The sequence below is a fragment of the Magnolia sinica genome, chromosome 19, assembly GCF_029962835.1.
Source record: "Magnolia sinica isolate HGM2019 chromosome 19, MsV1, whole genome shotgun sequence".
Classification (NCBI taxonomy): Eukaryota; Viridiplantae; Streptophyta; class Magnoliopsida; order Magnoliales; family Magnoliaceae; genus Magnolia; species Magnolia sinica.
The window spans coordinates 24633355-24658397 of NC_080591.1; the positions used below are offsets into that span (position 1 = coordinate 24633355).

The window sequence follows — 25043 nt, forward strand, 5'->3', positions numbered from 1 at the left end:
ATCAACTAACACCCTATTCCCAGCTTCGCTTTGATCCGAAAGCTTACTGCACATGGTTGAAAATAAATTTCATCATACAAACAATGTAGTCATATGAAAAAGTTATGCCCGAAACTGAAGAACTAAATTACAGAGAAAGACAACAACGAGATGACATAAAAAAGAAAGACACTCTAGAGCATACACTGATCTTCTCATTTCTGAACAAGTAAAATCTGCAACAGCCAAAGACAAAATAAACATTTAGCTATTTAAAATACCAACTAATATAAGTATAACAATACCAACTAAATTTGCAAAAATAAAAATAGCTGTAGAGTTTAGATACATACATCCTTCCCCTCAAACTTCTCATCAATGATCTTAGGAGCCTTCCTTCCAACTTCTTTGAGGAATGGGGTCAATACCATTGGCAACACAACAATGATTATAAGCAACTTGTTCAGCTCAAGTGGCAGTACTCCAAGCCTACTCACAAAAGAGAATCGTGACACATCATATTTGGAAATGATCAATAATTAGGTGCACTATCATGGAGATATATAGTGACTGACCTGTTTGCTAGTGAAAATACTACAAAACCAAACTCGCCTCCTTATGATAGTAGTAGTCCAATTCGTACACTTTCTTGAAATGTTAATCCAACACGGGGACCTATCGCGATACTAGTTCAACAGACTTCCACCATATCACTCTCAATGGCCCACTGAATGACTTCGGGTTCTCTAGCCACTACAATAAAAACGGGTTAGCCGACGATTTATGTGGCTAATTTATCGGCACTAATTAAAATGGGCGTCGATTAAGGATCGGGTATAAATACCGTACCTAAAGCCCTAACCCTGTTTTTCCCCTCTCCCGACTCTCTCCCTCTCACTGCCCCCGATGCTCTCTCTCTCTCTCTCTCTCTCTCTCTCTCTCTCTCTCTCTCCCTCTCCCTTTAGATGCAGCGACAGCCATCGCCATCTGCACCTCTACCATCCCTTTCTCAAGCGACCCTCCCTCTCTATTTTCCCTTTTCCCTCTCTTAATCGACCATCTCTCTTTGTTTCCCCTTTCTCAATCCACATCTACTCCTCTAGGGTTTCTCTCTCTCTCTCTCTCTCTCTCTCTCTCTCTCTCTCTGTGTGTGTGTGTGTGTGTCTTTTATAGACCAGATTTAGGTTTCTCTCTCTCAATCTTTCCAAAACGGATTTGGATTTTTCTCTCAAGCTACAATAGATTTTTGATATAGATCTGGGGTTTTCTCTGGAACAATTAGCAGATTATCTACGACCACATCTAGTCATAAGGTAATTTCAGCTATTTCTTACTCGTATTATCAGAAATTGCATTGATAAGACTGTTTGATAAAGATCTGGGGCTTGAATCTGCCATCTTTTGAGTAACTAACAAATGGAAGTGACAAGAGGATATAACGCAGTAGCAATTATCAGTTCTGGTGATTGGGACTGTAGACCTGATGGGGCCCAATGTGAATGAGGAATTCCTGAACGTCTTTAAGATCTGAGGATCTGAAGCATCTGATTTCTGTCATTTTTTTCTTAGACTGTTGATGTGTTTTTTTTTTTTTTTTTCGTTCTTTTGTATATGGCCATATTTGCCACTAATCAAAGAGTTAGTATCTTCTAATACAAGAGATTTTTCAGGCATGTCCCATCTACATTGGTGTCGAAAGATCAATGGCCTGGATCACCAAACCATGCGCCCCACTTATTGGAGTATCAAAGATGTTTTGAGAATCTCTAAAAAAAGAGATTTTGAAAATATCAGGACATTTTCCTGATATCATTGCTATTTTTTAACATGTATGCTGATATTCTTATGGATCGAATCTTTATGGATTTTTTGTCACGCCCCAAATTCGGAAACCGGGCTCACAAAATTCCCGATCGCTGAATCCGGTACTGACAGCCTCCGTAGTACCCCATTCTCAGCTCCCAGCGTATATACGCCAAATTCCGATCCTGGGATCCTATAAGGAGGATTTTTTTTTTCAGCGTACATTTGTCTCATAATGAGCAAAACCACAAGATTACCCAAATCACAAAGGCAACATCATCATCACATATCCACTAATAATCGTTTGACTACAACACTGAAAGGGAAATACATATATAAAATAAATCAAAGCTCCAGACGATCGCTGCAAGCTCCAGGCTCAATGCTGCTGCAACCTAACATCACCTGCACGCATCTATCGTGCATAAGCTTATAGAAAGCTTAGTGGGTGGTGAAAGTGTGTGCATAAGGTAAGTGTCAAGTAAGCAATATCAGAGTAATCAGAGTAGGCGGAAATACTGATAAACCCATAATCATACAATATCAGAAACACTAGCAAGATCATAAATCATACGAAATCAGAGTAATACGAAAACATACTGATAGGCCCATAAATACCATCAGTCTTATCCAGGCTATGCGACGCAGAAATATAATAAAAACAATATCATATACTGATGAAGCAATGTATATCAACTATGCAATGCGGAGACAACAAACCAAATATCAGATGTCGCTGATGCAATACAATATACAAATCCTGATGAGTAAAATAAACAGCGTCAGTCTACAGTCTACCATATGCCGCGGATGTAATGTAACATGTAGTGCAAATGGAATGACCATGCTGGAGTGTGAAGTCGGGATGGTAGTACGTAGTATCACAGGCTATGGGGTCCATCACAATGGACTTCTATCCAAACTAGTCTCATACCTAATTTGGATAGTTAGACCCAATGTGGTAAACTCCTGATCTCAGGTTAGTCGCGCGCCCCAACCGAAATCCTGGCCATTGCGAAGGTACACGTAACAAATAGTTGCACACCACCAGCTCGAGTGGATAGTGAATGATGAATGAATGAATGAGTATGCAACTCCCACTCACTAAGTCCACATATCAGTACGGTTCATCTCTGGGATCATCACCGGGGTCTATTACACTCCAAACCAGATTGCCACCCCATCGTGCGCAATAAGGTGAGTGGAAGAGACCTCACTATCCGCCTGCCAATATCGGGCCCGGCTCGTCGATGGCGGACCCATTCCTCGAGCTGGTCAGACTCAGCCTAGCATTGCCCCCTCCTCTCGGGCAGGTAAGGCCGCACCCCCTTCCAACCGACCACGACACAGTGGGAGACGCGGCCTAATGGTATACGGCCCTCATGCGCTCATGCATCCACTCGGTCTAGACGTTGGAGCAACCTCTGGAACCAAGAGGGTTTAGGGACTTTCACCCAGGGATATCTATAGCACCCCATGTAGAACAGATTTCCGGTGTCCCATCTGGCCATCCACGAAATACCTGTGGAGGCTACGACCCTGATGTCGCTAGGGTGTACAGTGATCACAATGCAAGATGCATGAGTCATACAATCCAATCATGCACCACTCCTACGCATACCATGCACTCAGGTGAGACAATCTCTGCCTATCAAGGAGTCTCATAACAACCTACACAATGACATATGCAATGGTCAACCACATCTCATAACAAACATACAGATGATGCGTATGGGCATGTATCATGATGCTATGCTGTCACATACTCCTAATCAGTATCAATAACCGGCATCGACAATCGACCTCTTCAATGTGGACATTTAACCGACATTGCCCCCAAGGAATGGCCCACATAGAGCCTAACATATAGTGGACCCATGGCCTCTCACAAGGGTTAAATATACAACACCATGGGCCTCACTCAAGAGCCACATATACACAACAGGTGGGCCCTGCTCATGGGCTTCAAATACATGACATGTAAGCCCTACACATAGGTCACGAATACATCAAATGCGTCATACATCCTGGGCCTAATACATATCACAATGGCCTTGCCCATAGGCCACGAATACACCACAATGGGCCTTGCCTATGACCATGAATACATCACATTAGGCCTCAACTACGGTTCGCATATACATCATAAAGGTCTTGACAATCGGAATCGACACTCAGAATCGGCCTCAACAATCGGGGTCGGCCTATACAATCGACCTCGACAATCGGAATCGGCTTTGATACTCGGCCTCAACAATCGGGATCGATCGAAAATCAGAATCGGTAAATCGGTCACGATAATTAGCCTCGATCGCTACTCAGAATCGGCAAATCGGTCACAACAATCGGATAGATCGATAATCAGAATCTGTAAATCGGTCACGATAACCGGGATCGATCGATAATTAAAGTCGGCAAATCGGTCACGACAATCGGAATCGGCAATCGGTCATGACAATCGAAATCGATCGAAAATCAGAATCGACAAATCGGTCAAGTCAATCTGAATCGGCAATCGGTCATGACAATCGGAACCAATCAATAATCAGAATCGGCAAATCGGTCACGTCAATCGAAATCAGTGATCGGTCATGACAATCGGAATCAATCGATAATCAGAATAGGCAAATCGGTCAAGTCAATCGGAATCGGCAATCGATCATGACAATTGGAATCGATCGATAATTAGAATCGGTAAATCGGTCAAGTCAATCGGAATCGACAATCGGTCATGACAATCGGAATCGATCGATAATCAAAATCGGCAAATCGGTCACGTCAATCGAAATCAGTGATCGGTCATGACAATCGGAATCGATCGATAATCAGAATAGGCAAATCGGTCAAGTCAATCGGAATCGGCAATCGATCATGACAATTGGAATCGATCGATAATCAGAATCGATAAATCGGTCAAGTCAATCGGAATCGACAATCGGTCATGACAATCGGAATCGATCGATAATCAGAATCGGCAAATCGGTCACGTCAATCGGAATCAGCAATCAGTTATGACAATTGGAATCGACAATCGGTAATCAGAATCGGCAAATCAGTCAAGTCAATCAGAATCGGCAATCGGTCATGACAATCGGAACCAATCAATAATCAGAATCGGCAAATCGGTCACGTCAATTGAAATCGGTGATCGGTCATGACAATCGGAATCGATCGATAATCAGAATAGGCAAATCGGTCACGTCAATCGGAATCGGCAATCAGTCATGACAATTGGAATCGACAATCGGTAATCAGAATCAGCAAATCAGTCAAGTCAATCAGAATCGGCAATCGGTCATGACAATCGGAACCAATCAATAATCAGAATCGGCAAATCGGTCACGTCAATCAAAATTGGTGATCGGTCATGACAATCGGAATCGATCGATAATCAGAATAGGCAAATCGGTCAACTCAATCGGAATCGGCAATCGATCATCACAATTGGAATCGATAATCGGTAATCAGAATCGGCAAATCAGTCAAGTCAATCAGAATCGGCAATCGGTCATGACAATCGGAACCGATCGATAATCAGAATCGGTAAATCGGTTACGTCAATCGGAATCGACAATCAGTCATGACAATCGGAATCGATCGATAATCAGAATCGACAAGAATGAGCTTAACAAGGCCTAAGGGAAGGTCACAATGAGGACGTCTAACCATCATTGCCATCAATGTGGACATCTAACCAACATGGCTCGCAAGGAGTGGCCCACATAAGGGATTCATACGTGACGTAACGGCCACACATACATCATATTGGGCCTCGCCCATGGGCCTTAAATACATCACAATGGGCCACAACCCATGGGCCTCGAATACACAATAGGTGGGCCCTACACATGGGTCTCATACGCATCAAATGGGTCATGTATCTGGGTCTCGAATACATCAAATGGGCCACGTGTCATGGGCCTAATACACGTCACAATGGGCTGCACGATAAGGGCCTAATACACATCATAATCAGTCTCGTGTACATCAAGTCGGGCCTCATCATATAGACCTCATGTACGCCAAGTGGGCCACAATAATGGGCCTCAAACACATCAAGTGGGCTGCATCAATGGGCCACACCAATGGGCCTCAGACACATCAAGTGGGCTGCATCAATGGGCTGCACTAATGGGCCTCAAGTGAGCTCGGACCATACTAAAAATCATTTCAATAGTTGTAGGTGTAACATGTGTATCACTGTACACTATCATTCCATGGGGCACATGACCCACTAACAATGATCAGTACCGTCCAAACATTAGACAGCACCATCCAACATTGTTCAGCACTATTTGGACGGTGTGGATGAGACAAATACATCACGGTGTAGCTACAACGCCACCCAAACATTGTCCAGCACCGTCCAACCCTTTCTGGACAGTATGGATGAAACAAATACATCATGGAGGGTATCCACGTCCCTCACCTGGGACGGTGTGGATACAAATAGCTATATCATGGTGGGTTCCCGCCATCCAGATAGAGGGTGAGGATAGAACACATCACCAAGGTGGTCCGTACGTGAGAGATTTCCGTTGTCCAGAACGTTACGGTGTGGATGTACAAATATACATCATGCTGGGGTCCACGTGTACGTGGACTAGATGGTATGGATATAATAAATACATCAGGGTGGTGCCACGTGGTGGGCCACCCTTCCAAAACACAGGGCCCCACCGTACCATGCCGCTGGACGGTGAGGGTATACAACTCATTCATCAATGGATGGGGTCCACGTCAGCGTGGCCCACCATTTTGGATCAAAGTGATATTTGTACTTTCCTTTATCCAGGCCTGTACTCAACGACAACCAGGTGAACCCTGTCCACCGAAAGACCAGGTGGGCCCTGCCTTGAAATGATCTGAACTGCATGGAGACCACATGCAGCAAGGTGGCCGTACATAGCACCGTCCCAACGAACGCCGCAGTTGAAACACGCAGATCAAGGTGGGGTCCACGAGCGTGGCCCACTTAAAATGAGCACACCAATGGATGGGTGGTTTAGATGTATAGGGAGGTGGATCCCACATATCCTGGTGACGTCAATACCCCAGCAGTGGAACTCACGGGGCTTACGGATTCGCTGCAACAGCAGCTGCAGCTGCTGGTCCCAGTAGATGAATGGCTTGGATTCAAGGGACCCACAGCGTGCTGACATTGCAGTAGCTAAGTTGGCCCACGTGCAGATGCTACACAAACCTGCGGGTCCCACCAGCAAAATATATGAACGGTGTGGTGCACAAACACACGCATCATGGTAGCCTGACACCACCCAGTTAATCCAGCACCGTCCAGAGGCCTGGACGGTGTGGATGAAACAAAAACATCACAGTGGGTCCCACATACATCAGGGCCCACCTCATATATTAATATATGTATATATATATATTATTATATTATTATATGATTTATTTGATAAATCTTAAAATCGTCCAGACTCTGGTCGTCTTTTGAGGACGTGGGTATGAAATGCATCACCAGGTGGGTCCCACCTGCCACCCTACACATGGGCCTGGGTCCCACCGTCCAACAATGGATGGACGGTGCGGTTTACATTACAAAACGAGGTGGGCTCCACCATGTATAGTTGGATTGAATGCATACATCTGGTGGGTCCACACGTGCAGCCCACCAGCTTGTATCATGCAGATATTTGTTTTTCCACTTCACACGGTCCAGCAGCTGCTGCTGCTGCTGGACGTCCTGAGGCTGGACTGTTGGACGACCATCCTCAAAGTGGGCCCAAGAGTCTGGCCAAAATGGATGGATGGTTAGGATATAACGCACACCTCGTGATCAGCCCACCGTCCAAAAATCTGGACGGTTCGGATCTGAAGCATACATCATGGTGGTTCTCACAGCAGGACAGCATGGATTAATACCTCAAGGTGGGCCATGCAATCAAGGAAAAAGAGAGAGAGAGAGAGAGAGAGAGAGAGAGAGAGAGAGAGAGCACCCACCGTTAGATCTCTTCTTCATTCTTCCGCCAATGCAGGCTAGAGCTCAAATGGGTGGACTTCAACGGTTGAGATCGGACTTGGATGGTGGAGATGGAAGGTAGGAAGATGGGCCACGCTAGTTTCTCTCCCATGGAAGTCATGGACGTTTGCTTGGAGAGAATGAGGGAGAGAGAGAGAGGTTGGAAGAGAGAGATGGGTGAGTGATGTGGTGGGTGTACTTTGTGTAAGAGAGAGTTTGACTTTGGGGGTTGCTTGGGGATGGGGTTGTACTTTGACATGTGAGGTGATGTGTGATTGATTGATGAGATTGATGGGATTTGATGTGATGTTCTCTTGGGTTTTGCAACAGCGCGATGTTTTCCTCGAACTGAACGCGGGCCCACATCTTCTGGCCTGGGTATCACCTCAATGTGCGAGACGCGACATCGGAACCGCGACGACGGCGCGGTCGCTAGGGTACAAGTCTCGGGTCGAATCGACTCTAAAATACAGGGTACAACTTAGGATCGCACCCCACTGCTATTTATGCGTCGTGGGTCGTCGAAATTCGACCGAGAGGACCGCGAAAGCCTATGGAACAGTACGAGCTAGGACACGGGTCTTACATTTTTAGTGATAGATTATATGCTCTGGAGCATATCATTCTAAATGTGAAGTGGTTGGTAGTAGTGTGGGCCAGGGCCTCACATGCCATTGCTGGCTATCATGTTGAGGCCTTCCAGAGTAGTTGGGGATAATTCTTCTTTGTAGTAATCTAATGATTCTTCGTCATCTTTATTGTACTTTATCCTCTTTTGTATTTTAACCCATGAAAGCAACAAAACAATAAAATCTTGTTAAACAAAGCTTTCTTCAAACAAGATGTCCATGAAGTATTCTACATGTTTCAGCGTTATAAACATTAAGAAATGCAAGATTCATAGTGGTTGTGCTTTTTGTTATTGTTGGATAAATATCATTAGTTCAATTAATGGGCATGTATATTATTATTTAATCCTTGAAACATGATAATAGGAAGCTTGGAACAAGTTAAATTCAGAGGAGCTCTTCTAAAGACCTTGAAGCTTTCTTTGCGGATGATTTTGGTAATTTGCATATGTTGGGAGGGGCAAACAGAACATGCATTTTGCAGCTGCTTAATATATCATGCAGTTGTTCTGGTGTAGTGCTTTACGGATGGTGCTTCCAATGTGCTTCCTAGTGCTCTCTCTCTCTCTCTCTCTCTCTCTCTCTGAATCTTTAATGGTTTTGTTTACTTGTCTGGATTTGGGCTAGCCTTTAATGGCAGATTATTAGCTTTGGTTTTAAGAGACAACTATATTCTATGAGTGATCAAATGCTTGAAAAGGATGAACTACCTGGCATAAGATTCCAATGACTGAGAGGGATATTGCTCGGACATTCTCATATATCTCTTCTAGGCTTTGGAACAGTATCATTTGTATTAAGAAGTTTGGAACACAAGCTGAAATACGGGGAAAAAGCACAAAATTAGGTTGCCACAAAAGCTGCATTTGAGAATTTGGAATGCAGGTTTTGACAAAATACATTGCAGTAAAATGATTTTATTCATATGGATGTAAAAATTATTCTATTTTACTCATATTGATATAAAAATTGGCAGCCCTAGCTAAAACTTTTAAGTGTCCATCAAAAACATGGTTTTGGGGGGATATGAAAGTCCGAATAATGGGAGTGTTTTGGGAAGAAATACAATTTTGGAGAGTTTTAGAGGAGCAGCTGGAAAGCAACTCAGGAGTTGAACAATGGAACTACTCCACGAATCGTGTTGCAAAACCTCATGACCTACCCGAAGAGGCTGCATATGGTTTAGCCAAAGAAAGCACCCCTTGCACAAAGCACCAAATCAATGCCACTTGGACAGCTATAATGCAGCTCGGATTATAGTTATCCAAGGAATTCCTCCAGAAAAAAATGAGTGAACACATACTATCCAAAATTCCCAGCCAATAAAGTTATAAAAGCCAGATTTCTTTGCACAAGTCATATAAATTAAGAGATATAAGTAACTATCAGAAATATATATATATATTTTTTAAAAAAACCCCTATACCATGACAATATTAACTTTTTCGTGTATGTTTGGATGCACTATCAAATTGAACTACAATTACAAAGTCCCATGAAGTGGAAATAACCAAAGTGTAGTTACCTTCCTTAGCATTCATGTTGAGGGTCCAAATTGGAGTTATGATACCTCTAATTTGACTTATTTTCCTAGTTAATCTTGATTTTGGCTCTTCTATGAACTCCTTCCTAACTTACACTTTGTTTCTCAACAAAAAAAAAAAAAAAAAAAACTGAATGATGTGATTTACTTCAAGAAAGAAAAGGGAGCATGAGATCTTACAGTTGACGAATTTTTGCCTGGTTTCACCATTAGCTGCAATACTCTACCACCAGTACAAGAAAACTGGCCTTTACCGCCGGTCAAAACCGTCGGCAAAGGCCTAAAAAACCGCCGCTAAATCCTTTGCCCGCAGTCAGCAAACAGCCGGTAAAGCCTCAGTCGGTAAAGGCTTTACCGGCGGTCAGCACCTTTACTGACAATTGTGCTGGACGCCGCTAAATCGCCAGTTTTTTGCTACACTACCAGAAATTGGGTCAAAAGCTATGAATAAAATCCGTAGCTAAATGTGACTAGCCCACAGTGCGACCGTAGCCATTGGTATCGTATCTTGTTAAAACCTTGCTGCGGATTAAACCCGTAGCTATTGTGATCATGGCCACCAACAATCCGTAGCAATTGAGAAAATCTTTCCTGTCAAAAAAAAAAAGAAGAAAAGGTGACCCACATGCATCCTAGTTTTTTTTTTTTTTTTTTTAAACACCATTCTAAGCAGCTAACATACCTTGGTTAGTGTCAATGATCTCCTTGTTGCTAATGATTGCCATTGTTTCCAAGGGACTCGTTTCTTCTGTCGATCTTTGGTGAGCTGTGTAACAGTAAAAGGCATCAGCACCAGTATTTCGGAGTCCTTCAATAGGTTCAAGCCCTCAATGATATTGAGGTTCACCACCTGTGAGCGGAGGTTCTCTGTTTTGTCTACCAGAAGCTCAATCTTCTCACCACAGTCCAGAACCTGCACAAAGGGAGATTACAATGTGTTTATGTTGTTTTGCACATAACAAGATTTAAATAATTTGGGTTCTTCAAAAGACAGGGTTGCATGGAGGACACTAATCTTGGCATTTGGGTCCCCCAAGGAAAAAGATTTTCCTAACTGCACAAAAAATAAATCCAATATATTCAAGTCAACGCCATCCATGCTTAAATTCTTTGTCACAAACTCATTTAATTCTTGATTGTAGTATCCAGATATTTAAATCATAATTTTAAAACTAACTGCCTGCCTTTATCTCTACATATAAGACTGTTGATTTAGAGAGAATATGGGACCATTGAAACTCCATTAGTTTAAAGGTTTTTGTCTTCCCTATGTTGTTGAAGATCTACTAGGTTCAACATATATTTCATAGGCCACAAAATAAAGATCACAAGACAATCTTACTCACTGTCAGAAATTTACTATTATATCTAGAGACTTCAAATTTGGAAGATGGAAAGTAGAAAGTGTATCAATGGATCCCTTCATGCGCATGTTGGCTCAGCTGAGTATTCCGTCTAGGATAAGGGATCAGATCTAAAAACCTGCTCTCCCTACAAGATAAAACCCTGCATTCCACTGAAATTATGTGTTTAACTAGGAATTCAGCAAACTATAAATGTAAGAGACCACATACAAACCTGGAGTATACTTCGAGTTATTTTGACAAACAATCAGTTGTGTATGTCTATGTAAGTGGACACAGAAGGAAAACATAACCATGAGACTTCATCACTCCATGAAGTTAAACATCTGTTAGATGTCTCTCTACAATATATCCACATAATAAGTGCTAAATGAGAACAATTTTAAATTATTACAGATTTTTACAATGATATGCAGAGAAAAAGTTCTGTCATGCATTTTCTACTTTCGAATACAAGAACGGAATGTGAAGTGAATCAGTAGTTTCATAAAGGGAATGTAAAGTGAATCAAGTTTGCAAGAAATGCTATATTGCAAAAAGAATGAATCATCTGTACCTAAGTTGTAAATGGACATAGCAGAAGGGGCAGGAGAAATCCCCTCCTTTGGAAATATCAATTCCAGTAAATGGTTTTGTGGCTCAAAATCGAGCCTTTGACATAAGCATGTACAACAATAACTCCGAAAAATCCCCTTCTTTGGAAATATCAATTCCAGTAAACGGTATTCTAGAGGAATTTGTTACACCCACACGAGCTATTTGCAGATACTGACTGGTTAAAGATGGGGTGAGAGTGGGCCTGGCTTGCCCATGCCCTGCCACCATGAGGATCACCTTGTGCAAAAATCAGCCCCATCCATGTTTTTTAGACTCAGCAACTTGGATCAATTCCTTCGGTCTTGAGTTGAGTCGTGACTTGCCTGAGTCGGGTATTAAATTGGCAATGGTAACAAAGACAGAGAGAGACAGTGGAAGAATTGTTATTCCTTTACAGTGCCCGCACATAGATTGGAATCCTTGGAACCAGCTGAATGTGAGCCGAGCTTCGAGTGGTTTAGGAATAGAATTTACAAGAACCATTCTGGACTTAGACGACTGCCTACTATAAAGGCTTAGATGATGATGATGATGAAGGTTAAAAGAAAAAAAAACAATAATAAAAGATGTCAGATATGCATGCTCATGTTGGACAAAAAAAAAAAAACACAACATCATAAGAACTGCACAACCTCGGCTGCAAAATTTTTTACCTAGGTGCTACTGTCACTTTGAATTGTGTTTTTGATTTGTGCTCCTGCTCCTGCCTCCTAGCTGTTCATACTTGCTAACATTTTGAAGCTGAAGCTTCTCCATTCCCATGCTCAAATCAGTTCCTGCTTACCTTCACACTTTGTGATTACTTGCGTACCAACAAAAAGACCAGTTATGAGAGTTGTGGATTCAGCTAGCCACTAATGCATAGATTGACCATTAACAATGGACATCATCTGCACTCAGCTAATAAAAATAAATAAATAAATAAAAAGAAGAAGAAAGAAACCAAGTAAGAAGAAGAAAGAAAGAAAGAAAGGAAGATAGAATCTCAATAAACAACAAATCAACAAATAAACTTACAGAGATCAAGATAGGATCTCAAACATCTTTTATTAAAAGAAAGGCATAATAAAATCTTATAAATCAATTTTAGGGGCATTAATTTCAATAATAACAAAGTAAAGAAATGGTAGGACATGTCTCAAACCTAAGAAAACGCATCGTCCATAAAGTCCAGTTTCAAAGTGAAGAAAAAAGACTCTAATAGCCACATATCCTCTCTTTTATATGGGATTTGTAGTTTTATTCCACAAAGCAACAATGTTAAATATAACAATATGAAGGCCATTTCTTACCTGTTCCACTTTACTACCATTTTCATACCCAGCTCCAGCCATGACTATTTTAACTGCTGCTGCATCAACATCCACCTTTCATATTGTGCATGAGATGGCAAACCTCGTATAAAAAAATGCCTATTACCGAAAATCCAAAAACACAATGTAATACACTATTACTCACTGTCAATGGACCATGCCCAAAAATGGTTACAGTCTCTCAATCTAGAAGAGCATGGCTCATCCTCAATCTGCAATGGTTCCCACAAGATCAATATTGTGGATCAACGATAATGAGCCCCCCATGTACGAAATGGGTACATCAAGATACTAACTACCATTTTAAATTCTAATGCATTGGGACTATCCTCCAATTTCTCACTTCCCATGAAGGATAATATGCTAAAATTTATAAAGAAATGACAGATGGGCCACACGTACCAATAGAAGAACCATCACATTATAGATTTGATTAAAACATGGATAAAACTGAAGGAATGAAAGAATCTTAGCATCTACGTGTATCATGATATACTACTCGAAAGAACTAATAGATAGCCATCAAAAGGTGGGCTAGTCCTATACTTGAAGATTTATTTACTTAAACCAAGTAGTAACCACCTGTGTGAATGTTGGTTGGGATCACTTGAGAGATCATTGGATATGCCTAGATTTTGCTGGAACAAATTATTGTTGCTGCTTTGGTTTTGAAACGAGGCACCATGTTGCTGACTAGACAAGGCAACAAGTTCAGTTGATATCCTACATTTATTAGATGGACATGTTTAAATCACTGCATTTAGATTGAAGAGGAAACCAGTGACAAAATCATATATCAGACAATGTCAAGGAAAGGAAAACCACCATCAAACACTTGCAATGCTCCTGTAAAGAGCATGATACCATCTGGTTGCTACATAATCCTGCAAATAAATACATGTATAAGACATGGGATCATGAGCACAAGTGCATAACAAACATGGCATCATAATCAAACAGACAATCAAGTACATAACATAATAAGAGAAATAAACGCTGATCACAATAAAATCCAAAAGGCCAGATATTAATCATGGTCAGAAGCTGCAAATAACAGGCATCAAACACAACACGGAAGAGCAACATACAATCCAGAAAATGGCTGATGGAGCATCATTGAATGATACACATGCAAGCCCAAAATCACAAATATTCAGTTTACAATCCGCATTAGCAGGGATATTTTTTAGAATAAGATAGATAGATAGATAGATAGATAGCTTTAGATGATGTTGATGATGGTGATTCATTATGTTTCTCTGAGAGCTATGAGCATAACCTTTATAGATTGGGACTGTGTGGCTGACTCCGTCCACAATACCTGAAGGCAAAGAACAAACCAAGTAAAATTCATTGAAACAAAAGGAACAGAAAAGTTGCCGCAGATGCAAATATGCAAAAGGCATTTAGAATAACTATAGTCTGAAGGCCCAGCAAAAAAGTAATTCACCATTTGGAAAGAAGGATCTGAGCTACTTCACACCAACAATTGAAGCAAAGTGACCAAAAGACACAAGTTATTTCAAAAAGAGATTAGGTAATACCACCTAGAAATGTGTATGGTGGGTGAAAGTGGCTACCTTAATCAGAGGAGCATTTTGTAGACTGTTAGTGCATTTCATCAAATTCATCATCTGCAAGATCTCTTTTAAATGCCAGATCCCAGACCACCTGACTACCAATGATACTAGGTAGACAGATGCCAATTGAAAACAATATAAATTGAATTTATTGGTGAAACATACTAGACTATTTCATCCCATAACATTAGAAACAAAGGAAAACATGACATTTTCATATTAACAAGAGTTAAGGAAGCATTTCCATTCTTTATGAAGTAGATTGATGCTAATGCTGCATTGTACTCGACAAGACACTGCATGAATTAAACATTCAGTGCTCAGCCAGGAGTCCAAATAACAATCTGGTACATATTGCAGTAAGGAATATTTTTGGAGTCATATTAGTCAAGGAAATGCTAAAGAAAATTCATATGGATGTTGGACTTGGAAAACAACTAGTTGTTTTGTGGATTAGGCAGTATATTTGAAATTTTCACCATTCAAAAAAATATATATTTTTAAATTGCAATCAGGTCAGAAAATAAACATTTCATAAATAATAAAGATAAAAATAAATAGAGGACAGACTGCAACCAAGACATAGGCTTCCTTGTTAGCTCACGGAACTTTCTACACCAAAGCCAAGCCGAGCCATTGCCAGTTAGCATGAACATGAACCAGACCCATTGCCAAGCCAAGGCAGGGGACCATAGTTCTGCCCAGGAACAAGTCCTTTGCCGTCTATCTTTTCCATGGAGCAACTGCACCAGGCTATCTAAGGATGTGGGTCAGTCCTAGATCATCAAAGGTCGAACCAATGTTTAGGATCTTGACGAAGGCCTTGAACTATGACTTACTTCCAATGAGATCAAAGTAGGCAGGATCTCTGCCAGGCCCATGACTAAACGAATGGAAGATCTAGGCCTCTGATTTAAGGTTAACAAGGTTGACACCTAAAACTGATACCAGATGTAAAAATTATCAACAAAGTTCCGTGTAATATTCCATGGTGGGAGTGGAATTCCTTAACCAAAGGATTTGAAGGTCCATAGGCTATAGGGCATAGAATTGCCAATTTTTCATAGAAGAACACAAATTGGAAACAACCGAAAGAAGCTACAACATTAGCCATTGGAGCAAGTCCGAAGACCATTTACATGATTGTGGTTTTATTTTTAATTATGTATTAGAGACCACAGTTATAAGTTGTTGGTTTTATTTTTAATCCCTACCAAAAGAATTGATCTCTAATACATAATTACAATTGAATAAGATCTCTAATACATAATCACGATTGAATAAAATGAGATAAACACATCTTTAAGTGGCAACCAAACAGGCCCTCAGAAATTGGAATACAAAGTCTAAGAAAATGTATAAAGCCATGGATAAACCAAACAGGCCCTTAAAACACACAATGCGGATTTTGAGAGCCAATTTTAACTATGCCAGCAAACACACCTCATTTTGTTGCCACTATAGAACTGCTCCAATCTCTTTAGCTTTATTTGAATATTAGCAGTGTTCATAGGAAGGGACCATAGCCAAAAAACTCCTAAGGATTTAAACGACCTCCCTCAAACATGTAAACTGTTTGATACTCTCATTGTACAAGTATGTAAAGTATGTAAAAGATGTGAGAGAGAGAGAAGGTTGTTTTCTTGCTTTGGTTCAGATTCTGTTACAGTTTATATAGAAAGCAGAGACTACATAGATGTTACACAAATGTTTAATTTCATGATAGAGCAATCCTATTGGATAGGTTAATTAGATGCCACACAAATGGTGGGCCTCATGCCCAACCTTGTAAAATGGCCTTTTCTAGCAGCCCTTAAAACTGGCTACGGGCAAAGGTTAGCCCCATCGGTTAGCTATGGCTGATGGTATATGATCAGGTCGACTTGATTGGGCGAAGTTGAGTTTTTCTACAACAAATCTATGGATGTTACCATATTTTCTTGGCATAGCTTTTGCAAGTTTCCTTGTTTTGTTGTTGTAAGGAATATATATTCTCCTTTGAGCCCTGACAATAATAACACAAGCACCATGAAAAGTCTAGAAAGAAAATAGAAATCAAAGAAATGATGCTCATAATAGAGCTCCAAACTTTTCACCTGCATCTGTCAATGCATATATAGGATAAAGGTCTACAACCTGATTGCTATCAACACCGCTAGGCATCTAGGCAGCATTATTTTTCTACAAAAAATTAGATCAATGAAAGCCATATATACCCAAGAGCATGGCATCCACCATTAAAAATAGTATGAGAAATTAGACCCATTCGCCTACACTTCCTTCCACCATCATAAACCAAATTGATTTTTCTCTCAACCTGGAAAAACTGGCATATACATAAGAGAAATGAAGCCAGACAGTAAAAAATACCAATTTAAAATGCTACTAGCAAAGCAGAATGGAAAATGTACACCAATCACTTTCATATAAAATGATAACATCTGCAGAGGCAAGGTTGATACCCAGACTAATGTATCAAGTAAATGCAATTTTGTTTGAGCTGATGCATAACAGAAAAGACCAACAAGTTTCCTTCTCACCCAAAAAAAAAAGACCATTCGTTTCAAAAAGAAAGAAAAAAAATAAATAAATCTGAAATGGGTCTTTTCTCTATTTTGCCTACTCTTGAGAGGATTTGTGAGAAAATGAATGAAAACCATCTCAGAATTTTTTTTTAAAATTATTTAAAGGTGAATACACACACTCATAGTCTCTTTCCAACTGCATTTACAACTAGAATTTGGTGAGTCTTCTAATCCAAAAAAAACACTTAATTGAGCAGGGGATGACAAACATAAGGGCAAAAAAAAGTGTCTTACAATTTGATTGTAGCTCAGATTGGGAAAACATGTTTTTAGAGATCTTTGTGTTAATAAAGTTCCCTGTCAAACAAGAAAAGACCTTCCACAAGAAAATGTATAAATTGAAGAGACGTGTCTTTCGTATGCTATCAAATGAAACTAACACAAAAAATAAATGAAATTTGCTTAAGGATTTTGCGATAGAAATTACATTTTTTTTCTGCTGCAGTAAGACAGGTTACATAAGAGTGTTGGCAGTGTATTGGTGCATGTCCCAGTAGACAAATGATAGGAAAATATATTTTGGAGCTTTGGGGACCTCAAACTTCCTCAGCTTCTCAATTGGCCATTCTTTTCTTTTAGCCTGAGATAGGAACATAAAGGAAAGTTTGGTGGGGATTAGTACTCAATTAAAGGAAAGTTTAGTGGAGAAGATGATTCAAAAAAATGTGTTAAACAATAATACTTATCAAAAAAATGAAAACAAGAAATTGCATATGTAAGTAATAAAGAAGTCAAAGTAAAAGAAGTTGCAAATGTAAGAATATCACAGAACTTGAACTGTAAGCTTCAAATGACAAGTTAACCAAAATGAAATGTGCTAAACAATTAGAAAGAAAAAAAAATCATCTTTATATGAGCCGCATACAGGATTGTTGGGTGCATAGAAATGGACAAGCATCGACGCAGTAAAATATAAAGAAGTGAAGTCCCCTGTTGCATAGGAAAAACCAGAAATGAGCAGATCCAATCATAATTGCCATAGTTGAGCACAGGACTTCTCCTCAGCCAAGGTTTCAGGAAATAAAGGTAAAGAGACCACACACTTAAATTAAATCTCTACATTGATGGTGACACACACACACACACACACACACGAATTTCAAAGAGATTTTGGCCTGATAAGCCCAAATAAATCAGCAAAAGACTTGAGCTCATATCAAGTCCTAGGCCCCACTCCTTGAAATCTGACGATACCTGAAATAAAGGAAGCTTAACTTGAAGACTCAAGCATGCTTTATATATTCTTGGGTATGTGACCTGCTGTGGATGGACCACACTTCCCAACCCTCCCAGATTGAAAGCCAAATGTGGACCATTGCCGCATTTCACTTCTAAACTGTCACTTTGCAGGCCAAATTATTGAACTTAGGATGGTCCTATCCAAGAGAATTTTTCAAGCAATGGTCCTTCCAAAGTGGGGCCCAGCTGACAAACGGTCTAGATAACAGAACATTACACAAACTGAAAATCAGTATGCTGTATATCTTGGGGCCAAGGATCAAACAGTTCATCTGCATTTTAGTTCTAGGATAAGGAAATGGAAAAAAAATAATTAAAAATTAAAAACTGAAAATGAGAATCGAGTGCCTATCACAGAGTTATTATGAGGATTACACATCATCAGAAGAACGAAGTAGCTTCCTTGCAAGGATCAAAACTCACTTCAAAAAATATCTTAAAAATCTCTTCCAGTCCCACCCCATAGAATTTTGCTCGTCCTTCTCGAGAATCTTCAAAACCCCTTTGAAAAAACCCACCTCACATGATAAAATTAGGCCCCTGCACGTCTGGAAATCGGACTCCTCTTCCGCTTTCTTCAGCATGTCTGGAATTTGCACTTTAATGCCAATCAGATCTATAACTCCAAATGCCTAAAAAATAAAAATAAAAATGGGACTTCTCACAAAATGCAATTTCTACAAGAAACCCTCCACCAAATGCTTCGACCTCAACTAGATTTGCTCCAAGCCATATTCAAAACCCTAAAAACGAGTGAGGGGGAAAGGCTAAAGGAAATCCAAACTAGATCTGCTCCAAGTTGTAGAGAGAGAGAGAGAGAGAGGTACTAGGGGAAGAGGGTGCTGAGAGAGAGAGAGAGAGAGAGAGAGAGAGAGAGAGAGAGAGAATGGGGGCGGAGGGCGCTAGGAGTGAGAGAGAGAGAGAGAGGGAATGGGGATGGAGGGCGCTGGAAGAGAGATGACATAAGAAAAACGCTAGTTTCTTTTAGCGTTTTTCTAGCGGTTGCTTTTAATCAGCGCAAAGAGTTCCCTAACACCACGCTTTCGGTGGCGCTCATTTCCTCCTATCGTCAACAGCCACACGAAGCCCAACGATTCTTACCTTTGCCCGCAGTTCGTATTGGTCATCGGCGAAAAAAAGAGTCGGTAATGGCCCACTTTCTTGTAGTGCACATAGAAACTGCTAAATCATTGAAGACAGACAAAGACAAAGAACAGGCAGTTGAACAAATAATAATAATGATAAAATCAAACGAGTTATACCTGGAAAAGGGTGAGAACATTGGCAACCTAATTTTGTGCATCATCAATGCATCAAAAGCTTGAAATAATAGCTGATTTCAACTTTCCAAAGAAGTTTGCAACAAAAGATCCCAGAATGAGGGACATACTCATGTACAAAGTTAACCCAATTTGCGCTTGTGAATAGATCCGAGTTGAATACCTTCAAATGAAAATGATTTTACGAGGTATTCTAATTTTCCTGATTGTGGAGAAAAATAGAAAAAAGAAGAAGATGAGAATTAGGAAATATACCCAAGAGCATAAGCTGTTTTAATGGTTGTGATGATCTAGGGATGCAAAGGGACCCTTTTCCAGCGATCTACAATTTCTTTCCTGCTCTAGTTGATAGCTGTGATAATTGATTTACTTTTTTTTTCCCTGCTCTAATTGATTTACTTTCCATGTATACTGGTCTCATCAATCAACCATGTGATCTTATTTAACATGGTTCCCACATTTCGAGTGTGACATGCAAATGAGGTATTAGACATGTTTGTCTTTTAAAAATCAGTTTTGGAGAAAAGTTGGTATAATTATTTTATATAACTAAAATATGTTATTTTGTAGTATATTGCAATTATTTCTACGTAAAAGACCCAAAAATAAATAAAAAATAACAATAAACCTAGAAATAAATGTTAGAAAATGATCCAAAAACAAAAGATAATGATATACAAAAAAGTATTTCATATGACACACAAACAGAGACACCCGTCTGCATGGAAAATTTTAGGAAAAGAAACGAAAGATGGAGTGTCCTTGTTTCATGACCAGCAACATGATCACCTACATCTGTTTGGCGTAGGTGTTTTCACATGTCCTGACGTGCTTCATCAAATCTACAAGATAAGCCATAAATTCTCTCCTTTTGTTTTGAATCTTTTGATGGAATAAACGTTACAAGATTTACAAACAGAGCAAAGCAAATAACTACCAAGAATTACTTAATACAACCGTCTTCCAGTTCCATCTATGATAAGATTACAAAAAAAAAAACAACGCGCATGATATTATTCTTTCATAGTTTCCATTAAGAAAAAAGAAATGATAATTATCTATCTTCCACCCATAACTGCCTCTTTAGACTGATAAATCAATGAGGTCGGCTAGTGAACTGCCTTACTTCAGCCAAAGCACACTATCCCTGCTAACAATACAATCAAGACCACTGATTCAAACCTCAAATAATTCCAAAATGATCTCAGTGATTGCATGCGTGTCAGTTTGATTCTTACCAGTTCAACTAATTCGCGATGTAAATGAATCAGAATAAGAAACACAATAACTGAGAACATTACAAAATAGCAACCATGCATTCCGACTAAACAAGAAATAAAATTTAGGAGTCAAAATTTACCTGATTAACTATTGATTTTTGAAATTTTCAGGATGCAACCTCCACTCCGAGTGAAATGCATAAGATACTTGAGCGTCCATTCTTGTATGAAACAAGACAGAATTGTTTTCTATGTCATGAGAGTATTTTGATATAACATCTGATACCCATTTATAAGAACAACTTTCAAAGATACATTTATTCTAGGACTAGAAAACTTTATCTTTCTCATGCTAAATAAAATGAAGAAAACATAACAATGAAATTTCTACACATCTGAAGCTACATAAGAAAGATGCTTCGTGCTTTAAAGGCTATTACAGACCAATGGAATAAATAAATAAATAAAATGAAAAAAAGAAGTGACAGAGCCACTACAGAACTGACAGTGACAAACAGATCTGAGCATGCCAAAAGCATCTTGAATGGGGCCCCCCTTGACCAGTGGTCCTATAAACTCTCAAAAGGATAAGAGGTACTATAAATAATTGTGCAAAGGAAAGTTCATACCCAGGCTAAAGTAGTTCCAGAATCCCCCACCAAATGTGTGGTAACCTTCCTGAAAAGAGGCCACCTTTAAGCGAGTCAGTAATTAAACAAGATACTGGTATCAGAAAGTAGTTTCCCCATTATTTAATTAGATAAAATCAATTCATGTTTCATATGAAAATATTCTTTGTTCTTTCCAAGTACTTATGTGAACAATAAAACAAGAAAACTTGCAAAAATAGATAAAACAATTATGACATGTTGTGGGAAGATAGATATTAAGGTATTCAAGCAGTAATAGTTGCCGCAACAGCCAGCCTTATGGCTATTACGATACAGACTGTAACAGCCATAAGTACTTATGTGAACAATAAAACAAGAAAACTTGCAAAAATAGATAAAACAATTATGACATGTTGTGGGAAGATAGATATTAAGGTATTCAAGCAGTAATAGTTGCCGCAACAGCCAGCCTTATGGCTATTACGATACAGACTGTAACAGCCGTTATGGCCCCCATAACGTCCATTATGGCCATGTAACAGTCAACATTAATTTATAGGAAGAAAATGTGTTGACCCCACTCTTACAGGCCTGTATTGGCCTGTTACTGCCTCGTAGCAACCCATTATGGGCCATAACAGGCAGCTGTTACGGGCCATTTTTTAGAACGCGCATTACAACCCCATATGGCTTAACAGGTCACACCGTTACTGTTAAGTAACCAATTTTTAATACCATGATAGGTAGGCAATGTCTTCCGTGAGATGATGCATAGTTTTGTAATTTATTAATTAACAAAAGAGAAGGTTTCAAGTCCAACCAGTTGGACCATAGTTTATGGTCCACCCAGCGAATAACTTCCAACCAATCATGTTCGTGCGACATCCCACCTTTTAGGCAAAATTCAGCCCCATCCACTCATTAGGTGGGCCACACCATAGAAAACAATGCTTAGCAGTTGATAAATAACAAAATATAATTGTGGTCCACTTGGTGGATGTGGCTGATTTTCCGCAAGGTAATTCCATTGATTGGGCCAACCTATTCAACGGGTTGGATCTTGCACATACATGAAAGGTTGGAAGTTATTTGCTGGGTTTACCATAAATATGGTCCAAGCGGTTGGATTGAAACCTTCTGTTAACAAAAAAACCACAGATAAAAATCAATTCATATATTCTTTTCATCCCAAGAAGTTAGAAATTATGGCAACCCAATAAATAGTTCATATTGGGAAACCCTATTTTTGAGATTTTGTAATATACGTAAATATTCCCGACACATATAAAAGTTATATCCATCAAGATGTATGTATCATATCTACTACATCCATCCATTTTGCCTCATTATTTTAGGGCCTAAGCCAAAAAATAGGCAAACCCAAAGCTCAAATGGACCACACCACAGAAAGTTGTGGGGACAATGACTACCACCATGATGTTTTTTTAACCATCCAATCTGTTCATAAGGTCACACAAACCAGGATGAAGGGAAAACACAAATATCAGCTTGATCCAAAACTTTGGTGGCCCCAAGATCTAATAAGTACAATTACAAACTACTCTAATCAACCAACAATAAAGAATAGAAAAAGTTACTAAAAAAATATCCACATCAAATTCAAATAAGAGAGTAATAAACAAAGTTGAATAAAGAAGAAAATGATGAGAAAAGTTAAGAAGCACCACTTTATGTTATTTGTTTATTTAAACCAATATATATATATATAAGGCAACACATTTGCATTGAATTAATATGGTGACCTAAACAAAAAACTAAAAATCCAACATTTTTAGACCAAATGCATATAAAACCAAAATTATCCCATCTAGAAAATGAATAAAAATGTGAAAACAACATATCAAATGCTACAAAATTTAAAATTACCACCAAACCCATCTCTAAGAAAAAAATCATTTTAAACTCACCAACATGGATGTAGCCATGCTCATTGTGAATAAAATGTTCATAACATCAGGGACTCCTATGCTTTCCATTCTATTAAATTGCATTAGGTGTGTTATTTACCACAGACAACCTCCCAACAGTTTCATCTTCTCATTACCAGAAAATCATTTAGTAGAAATTAAAAAAGCACATGTAAGCCAACTTGAAGTCTACATTAAGGTTGCATTTGAACAAGTTTTGGGAGGGTAGGTAGATTGTTCAGCAGCCTTTACAAAATATCAGTTCAGAAAGATTGACCGCTATGAGACAGTCAGTAACCAAATTGTTTGGACTCCTATTTCAAAAGAAACCTGATGGGTTATGAGAAGGAGCTCATTACTCTGTTGGGGTTGGATCTCTCAAGATAGGACAAAATGATATAGAAATGGTTGTCTTCTGGGAATTTTTCATAAAATTTATCCATGGGAAATTGGATGGAAGGGGATACCTTGCATTAAAAAGGCATCATGTTTGGAAATGCAAGGAAAGTAGATTTGGCAATAAAGAAGACTATTCCTTTTCCGTCCAAGGGAATCAAAATTGCAATTCCACTTGTTGACGTGAATGCGATAGAAATTTCTGGATGAAATCAATTTCACCAAACTACGATTTCAAGACTCCCAAACACATTCTCGATTTCAAGACTCCCAAACACATACAATATTGGTGCAGCCAAACGGGTATTAAAAAATAAAAATAAATAAAAAAGAGGGCAAAACAAATAAATAGAAGAAATTAAACAGGTTGCAGCATACCAAAATCCTCTCCGACAATGCAATCTAACGAATGCGCTGATGATGATTTTTATGTTTGGAACAATGGTGTGGGAGAGAGAGAGAGAGAGAGAGAGAGAGAGAGAGAGAGAGAGAAGGGGCGCGGGAGATTGAGAGAGAGAGAGAGAGGGACGGGAACAATGGTGTGGGAGATCTAGAGAGAGAGAGAGAGAGAGAGAGAGAGAGAGAGAGAGGGAGGGACGGACGTGAGAGGGAATGGGGTTTTTCCCTAAGGAGTGGAGGGAAAGAATGAAATGTTTCGTGAGAGGGGGAAAAGAAAACGGAGCACAGTTTCCGCATTTTGTACCTACTACGGTCATTCTTCATTCTAAAACCGTAGCTAAAAGCCCTCTCAACCGTAGCCATTATACCATCCGTCACAGCCCCTCTACGTTCACACTTCTGGCGGGTTCTGGATGAACGGTTTTTTCAAGGGCTTTGTGGGGTCCATCTTGATACATTTGATATATCCACTCCGTCCATTAATTTTATAATTTTTTTTATAGGGAATGACCCCAACATCTAGGCAAATCAAAGGTCCAATTGAACCACACCATCAATCAATGGTAGGTATTAATCTCCACTATTTCCTAACGT

At 39.5% G+C, this 25043-nt stretch overlaps 1 long non-coding RNA gene across 1 annotated transcript; it reads right to left on the reverse strand.

Moving 5' to 3' along the window:
• Nucleotides 1-336: 336 nt before the first annotated feature.
• Nucleotides 337-19904, reverse strand: LOC131235448 (uncharacterized). The gene is made up of 5 exons (XR_009166138.1): nt 19878-19904; nt 10118-10160; nt 9102-9211; nt 555-732; nt 337-468 (listed from the first exon to the last, which is right to left on the reverse strand). It is a non-coding gene; the product is annotated as an uncharacterized LOC131235448 (long non-coding RNA).
• Nucleotides 19905-25043: the final 5139 nt, after the last annotated feature.